Source organism: Mixophyes fleayi, unplaced genomic scaffold (genome assembly GCF_038048845.1).
Source record: "Mixophyes fleayi isolate aMixFle1 unplaced genomic scaffold, aMixFle1.hap1 Scaffold_2773, whole genome shotgun sequence".
Classification (NCBI taxonomy): Eukaryota; Metazoa; Chordata; class Amphibia; order Anura; family Limnodynastidae; genus Mixophyes; species Mixophyes fleayi.
Genome location: NW_027446843.1, coordinates 37501 through 43270, shown reverse-complemented (window position 1 = coordinate 43270; position 5770 = coordinate 37501). Strand labels below are relative to the sequence as shown.

Below are 5770 nucleotides of genomic sequence, written 5' to 3'. Positions count from 1 at the left end.
TTCAAAACCAGCATTGAAGGAAGTCAGGAACAAGAGAAAATAAAAAAAAAATGCCTAAGCACCTGGTATTCCCAGGTGGTCTCCCATCCAAGTACTAACCAGGCCCGACCCTACTTAGTTTCCAAGATCAGACGAGATTAGGCTTGTTCAGGGTGGTGTGGCTGTAGTTATTTGTTGCCTACTGACCTACATCTCAAAACCAGCATTGAAGGAAGCAAGAACAAGAGAGAGAAAAAAAAAAGGCTAACAGCTCCTGGAATTCCCAAGTAGTCTCCCATCCAAGTACTAACCAGGCCTGACCCTGCTTAGCTTCCAAGATCAGACGAGATTGGGCTTGTTCAGGGAGGTGTGGCTGTATGTATTGGCTGCCTACTGACCTACATCTCTTATACATCTCAAAACTAGCATTGAAGGAAGCAAGAACAAGAGAGAGAAAAAAAAAGCCTACAGCACTTGGTATTTCCAGGTGGTCTCCCATCCAAGTATTAACCAGACCTGACCGTGCTTAGCTTCCAAGATCAGACGAGATTGGGCTTGCTCAGTGTGGTGTGGCTGTAGGTATTTGTTGCCTACTGACCTACATCTCAAAACCAGCATTGAAGGAAGCAAGAACAAGAGAGAGAAGAAAAAAGGCCTACAGCACCTGGAATTCCCAGGTTGCCTCACATGGGTATTGGTTGCCTACTAACCTACATTTCTTATTCATCTTAAAACCAGCATTGAAGGAAGCAAGAACAAGAGAGAGAAAAAAAAAAGGCCTACGGCACCTGGTATTCCCATCCAACTACTAACCAGGCCCAGCACTGCTTAGCTTTCAAGATCAGATGAGATTGGTCTTGTTCAGGGTGGTGTGGCTGTAGGTATTGGTTGCTTACTGACCTACATCTCTTATACATCTCAAAACCAGCATTGAAGGAAGCAAGAACAAGAGAGAGAAAAAAAAAAAGGCTTACAGCACCTTGAATTCCCAGGTGGTCTCCCATCCAAGTACTAACCAAGACTGGCCCTGCTTAGCTTCCAAGATCAGGCTTGTTCAGGGTGGTGTGGCTGTAGGTATTTGTTGCTTACTGACCTACATCTCTCATACATCTCAAAACCAGCATTGAAGGAAGCAAGAACAAGAGAGAGAAAAAAAAAGGCCTAAAGCACCTGGTATTCCCAGGTGGTCTCCCATCCAAGTACTAACCAGGCCCAGCCCTGCTTAGCTTCCAAGATCAGATGAGATTGTTCTTGTTCAGGGTGGTGTGGCTGTAGGTATTGGTTGCATACTGACCTACATCTCTTATACATCTCAAAACCAGCATTGAAGGAAGCAAGAACAAGAGAGAGAACAAAAAAAGGCTTACAACACCTGGAAATTCCAGGTGGTCTCCCATCCAAGTACTTACCAGGCCCAGCACTGCTTAGCTTCCAAGATCAGTTAAGATTGGGCTTGCTCAGGGTGTTGTGGCTGTAGGTATTGGTTGCCTCCTGACCTACATCTCTTATACATCTCAAAACCAGCATTGAAGGAAGCAAGAACAAGAGAGATAAAAAAAAAGGCCTATGGCACGTGGTATTCCCAGGTGGTCTCCCATCCAATTACTAACCAGGGCCGACGCTGTGTAGTTTCCAAGATCAGACCAGATTAGGCTTGTTCAGGGTGCTGTGGCTGTAGTTATTTGTTGCCTACTGACCTACATCTCAAAACCAGCATTGAAGGAAGCAAGAACAAGAGAGAGAAAAAAAAAAAGGCCAACAGCTCCTGGAATTCCCAAGTGGTCTCCCTTCCAAGTACTAACCAGGCCCGGCCCTACTTAGCTTCCAAGATCAGAAGAGATTGGACTTGTTCAGGAGGGTGTGGCTGTAGGTATTGGTTGCCTACTGACCTACATCTCTTATACATCTCAAAACCAGCATTGAAGGAAGCAAGAACAAAAGAGAGAAAAAAAAAGGCCTGCGGCACCTATTATTCCCAGGTGGTCTCCCATCCAAGTACTAACCATGCCTGGCCCTGCTTAGCTTCCAAGATCAGGCTTGTTCAGGGTGGTGTGGCTGTAGGTATTTGTTGTATCCTAACCTACATCTCTTATACATCTCAAAACCAGCATTGAAGGAAGCAAGAACAAGAGAGAGAAAAAAAAGGCCTACTGCACCTGGTATTCCCAGGTGGTCCTCCCATCCAAGTACTAACCATGCCCTGCTTAGCTTCCAAGATCAGACGAGATTGGGCTTGTTCAGGGAGGTGTGGCTGTATGTATTGGCTGCCTACTGACCTACATCTCTTATACATCTCAAAACTAGCATTGAAGGAAGCAAGAACAAGAGAGAGAGAAAAAAAGGCCTACAGCACCTGGTATTTCCAGGTGGTCTCCCATCCAAGTATTAACCAGGCCCGACCCTGCTTAGCTTCCAAGATCAGACGAGATTGGGCTTGCTCAGTGTGGTGTGGCTGTAGGTATTTGTTGCCTACTGACCTACATCTCAAAACCAGCATTGAAGGAAGCAAGAACAAGAGAGAGAAAAAAAAAAGGCTTACAGCACCTTGAATTCCCAGGTGGTCTCCCACCCAAGTACTAACCAAGACTGGCCCTGCTTAGCTTCCAAGATCAGTCAAGATTGGGCTTGTTCAGGGTGGTGTGGCTGTAGGTATTTGTTGCCTACTGACCTACATCTCTCATACATCTCAAAACCAGCATTGAAGGAAGCAAGAACAAGAGAGAGAAAAAAAAAAGGCCTACGCACCTGGTATTCCCAGGTGGTCTCCCATCCAAGTACTAAGCAGGCCTGCCCCTGCTTAGCTTCCAAGATCAGAGGAGATTGGGCTTGTTCAGGGTGGCGTGGCTGTAGGTATTGGTTGTCTACTGACCTACATCTCTTATACATCTCAAAACCAGCATTGAAGGAAGCAGTAACGAGAGAAATAAAAAAATGCCTACGGCACCTGGAATTCCCAAGTGGTCTCCCATCCAAGTACTAACCAGGCCCGCCCTGCTTAACTTCCAAGATCAGACGAGATTGGTCTTGTTCAGGGTGGTGTGGCTGTAGGTATTGGTTCCCTCCTGACCTACATCTCTTATACATCTCAAAACCAGCATTGAAGGAAGCAAGAACAAGAGAGAGAGAAAAAAAAGGCCTAAAGCACCTGGTATTCCCAGGTGGTCTCCCATCCAAGTACTAACCAGGCCCGGCCCTGCTTAGCTTCCAAGATCAGGCGAGATTGGGCTTGTTCAGGGTGGTGTGGCTGTAGGTATTGGATATTTACTGACCTACATCTCTTATACATCTCAAAACCAGCATTGAAGGAAGCAAGAACAAGAGAGAGAGAAAAAAAAGGCCTACAGCACCTGCTATTCCCAAGGTGGTCTCCCATCCAAGTACTAACCAGGCCCGGCCCTGCTTAGCTTCCAAGATCAGGCGAGATTGGGCTTGTTCAGGGTGGTGTGGCTGTAGGTATTTGTTGCCTACTCACCTACATCTCAAAACCAGCATTGAAGGAAGCAAGAACAAGCGAGAGAAAAAAAAAAGGCCTACGGCACCTGGTATTCCCAGGTGGTCTCCCATCCAACTACTAACCAGGCCTGGCCCTGCTTAGCTTCCAAGATCAGGCGAGATTGGGCTTGTTCAGGGTCGTGTGGCTGTAGGTATTGGTTATCTACTGACCTACATCTCTTATTCATCTCAAAACCAGCATTGAAGGAAGCAAGAACAAGAGAGAGAAAAAAAAAGGCCTACGGCAACTGGTATTCCCAGGTGGTCTCCCATCCAAGTACTAACCAGGCCCGACCCTGCTTAGCTTCCAAGATCAGGCAAGATTGGGCTTGTTCAGGGTGGTGTGGCTGTAGGTATTGGTTATCTACTGACCTACATCTCTTATTCATCTCAAAACCAGCATTGAAGGAAGCAAGAACAAGAGAGAGAGAAAATAAAAGGCCTACAGCACCTGGTATTCCAAGGTGGTCTCCCATCCAAGTACTAACCAGGCCCGGCCCTGCTTAGCTTCCAAGATCAGGCGAGATTGGGCTTGTTCAGGGTGGTGTGGCTGTGGCTGTAGGTATTTGTTGCCTACTGACCTACATCTCAAAACCAGCATTGAAGGAAGCAAGAACAAGAGAGAGAAAAAAAAAGGCCTACGGCAGTTGGTATTCCCAGGTGGTCTCCCATCCAACTACTAACCAGGCCTGGCCCTGCTTAGCTTCCAAGAATAGGCGAGATTGGGCTTGTTCAGGGTGGTGTGGCTGTAGGTATTGGTTATCTACTGACCTACATCTCTTATTCATCTCAAAACCAGCATTGAAGGTAGCAAGAACAAGAGAGAGAGAAAAAAATGCCTACGGCACCTGGTATTCCCAGGTAGTCTCCCATCCACGTACTAACCAGGCCCGGCCCTGCTTAGCTTCCAAGATCAGGCGAGATTGGGCTTGTTCAGGGCGGTGTGGCTGTAGGTGTTGGTTGCTTACAGACCTACATCTCTTATACATCTCAAAACCAGCATTGAAGGAAGCAAGAACAAGAGAGAGAGAGAGAGAGAGAGAAAAAAGGCCTACAGCACCTGGTATTCCCAGGTGGTCTCCCATCCAAGTACTAACCAGGACCGGCCCTACTTAGCTTCCAAGATCAGACGAGATTGGGCTTGTTCAGGGTGGTGTGGCTGTAGGTGTTGGTTGCTTACAGACCTACATCTCTTATACATCTCAAAACCAGCATTGAAGGAAGCAAGAACAAGAGAGAGAGGAAAAAAAAGGCCTACAGCACCTGGTATTCCCAGGTGGTCTCCCATCCAAGTACTAACCAGGCCCTGCACTGCTTAGCTTCCAAGATCAGACAAGATTGGGCTTGATCAGGGTGGTGTGGCTGTAGGTATTGCTTGCCTACTCACCTACATCTCTTATACATCTCAAAACCAGCATTGAAGGAAGCAAGAACAAGAGAGAGAAAAAAATGGCCTATGGCACCTGGCATTCCCAGGTGGTCTCCCATCCAAGTACTAACCAGGCCTGACCCTGCTTAGCTTCCAAGATCAGGCGAGATTGGGCTTGTTCAGGGTGGTGTGGCTGTAGGTATTGGTTATCTACTGATCTACATCTCTTATTCATCTCAAAACCAGCATTGAAGGAAGCAAGAACAAGAGAGAGAAAAAAAAAATGCCTACGGCACCTGGTATTCCCAGGTGGTCTCCCATCCAAGTACTAACCAGGCCCGGCCCTGCTTAACTTCCAAGATCAGACAAGATTGGGCTTGTTCAGGGCGGTGTGGCTGTAGGTGTTGGTTGCGTACAGACCTACATCTCTTATACATCTCAAAACCAGCATTGAAGGAAGCAAGAACAAGAGAGAGAGAAAAAAAAGGCCTACAGCACCTGGTATTCCCAGGTGGTCTCCCACCCAAGTACTAACCAGGCCCGGCCCTGCTTAGCTTCGAAGATCAGGCGAGATTGGGCTTGTTCAGGGTGGTGTGGCTGTAGGTATTTGTTGCCTACTGACCTACATCTCAAAACCAGCATTGAAGGAAGCAAGAACAAGAGAGAGAGAAAAAAAAGGCCTACAGCACCTGGTATTCCCAGGTGGTCTCCCATCCAACTACTAACCAGGCCCAGCTCTGCTTAGCTTCCAAGATCAGGTGAGATTGGGCTTGTTCAGGGTGGTGTGGCTGTAGGTATTGGTTATCTACTGACCTACATCTCTTATTCATCTCAAAACCAGCATTGAAGGTAGCAAGAACAAGAGAGAGAAAAAAAAATGCCTACGGCACCTGGTATTCCCAGGTAGTCTCCCATCCAAGTACTAACCAG

The 5770-nt window shown here is 47.1% G+C and overlaps 1 non-coding gene and 21 pseudogenes across 1 annotated transcript; all 22 read right to left on the bottom strand.

Moving 5' to 3' along the window:
- Positions 1-51: 51 nt before the first annotated feature.
- On the bottom strand, positions 52-169 carry LOC142126883 (5S ribosomal RNA; annotated as a pseudogene).
- A 72-nt stretch (positions 170-241) lies between these two features.
- On the bottom strand, positions 242-360 carry LOC142126858 (5S ribosomal RNA; annotated as a pseudogene).
- An 81-nt stretch (positions 361-441) lies between these two features.
- LOC142126920 (5S ribosomal RNA) lies at positions 442-560 on the bottom strand (annotated as a pseudogene).
- A 577-nt stretch (positions 561-1137) lies between these two features.
- On the bottom strand, positions 1138-1256 carry LOC142126772 (5S ribosomal RNA; annotated as a pseudogene).
- Positions 1257-1732: 476 nt separating this feature from the next.
- On the bottom strand, positions 1733-1851 carry LOC142126894 (5S ribosomal RNA; annotated as a pseudogene).
- A 469-nt stretch (positions 1852-2320) lies between these two features.
- LOC142126796 (5S ribosomal RNA) lies at positions 2321-2439 on the bottom strand (annotated as a pseudogene).
- A 72-nt stretch (positions 2440-2511) lies between these two features.
- On the bottom strand, positions 2512-2630 carry LOC142126907 (5S ribosomal RNA; annotated as a pseudogene).
- An 83-nt stretch (positions 2631-2713) lies between these two features.
- Positions 2714-2831, bottom strand: LOC142126904 (5S ribosomal RNA; annotated as a pseudogene).
- An 80-nt stretch (positions 2832-2911) lies between these two features.
- Positions 2912-3029, bottom strand: LOC142126817 (5S ribosomal RNA; annotated as a pseudogene).
- An 83-nt stretch (positions 3030-3112) lies between these two features.
- On the bottom strand, positions 3113-3231 carry LOC142126752 (5S ribosomal RNA; annotated as a pseudogene).
- An 83-nt stretch (positions 3232-3314) lies between these two features.
- LOC142126809 (5S ribosomal RNA) lies at positions 3315-3434 on the bottom strand (annotated as a pseudogene).
- A 72-nt stretch (positions 3435-3506) lies between these two features.
- On the bottom strand, positions 3507-3625 carry LOC142126833 (5S ribosomal RNA; annotated as a pseudogene).
- Positions 3626-3707: 82 nt separating this feature from the next.
- LOC142126829 (5S ribosomal RNA) lies at positions 3708-3826 on the bottom strand (annotated as a pseudogene).
- An 84-nt stretch (positions 3827-3910) lies between these two features.
- Positions 3911-4029, bottom strand: LOC142126812 (5S ribosomal RNA; annotated as a pseudogene).
- Positions 4030-4307: 278 nt separating this feature from the next.
- LOC142126824 (5S ribosomal RNA) lies at positions 4308-4426 on the bottom strand (annotated as a pseudogene).
- A 93-nt stretch (positions 4427-4519) lies between these two features.
- Positions 4520-4638, bottom strand: LOC142126947 (5S ribosomal RNA). Its single transcript, XR_012685297.1, has one exon. It is a non-coding gene; the product is annotated as a 5S ribosomal RNA (ribosomal RNA).
- Positions 4639-4722: 84 nt separating this feature from the next.
- Positions 4723-4841, bottom strand: LOC142126748 (5S ribosomal RNA; annotated as a pseudogene).
- Positions 4842-4922: 81 nt separating this feature from the next.
- On the bottom strand, positions 4923-5041 carry LOC142126835 (5S ribosomal RNA; annotated as a pseudogene).
- An 83-nt stretch (positions 5042-5124) lies between these two features.
- LOC142126956 (5S ribosomal RNA) lies at positions 5125-5243 on the bottom strand (annotated as a pseudogene).
- An 83-nt stretch (positions 5244-5326) lies between these two features.
- LOC142126758 (5S ribosomal RNA) lies at positions 5327-5445 on the bottom strand (annotated as a pseudogene).
- A 72-nt stretch (positions 5446-5517) lies between these two features.
- Positions 5518-5636, bottom strand: LOC142126745 (5S ribosomal RNA; annotated as a pseudogene).
- Positions 5637-5718: 82 nt separating this feature from the next.
- Positions 5719-5770, bottom strand: part of LOC142126859 (5S ribosomal RNA) — a 119-nt pseudogene continuing 67 nt past the window's right edge.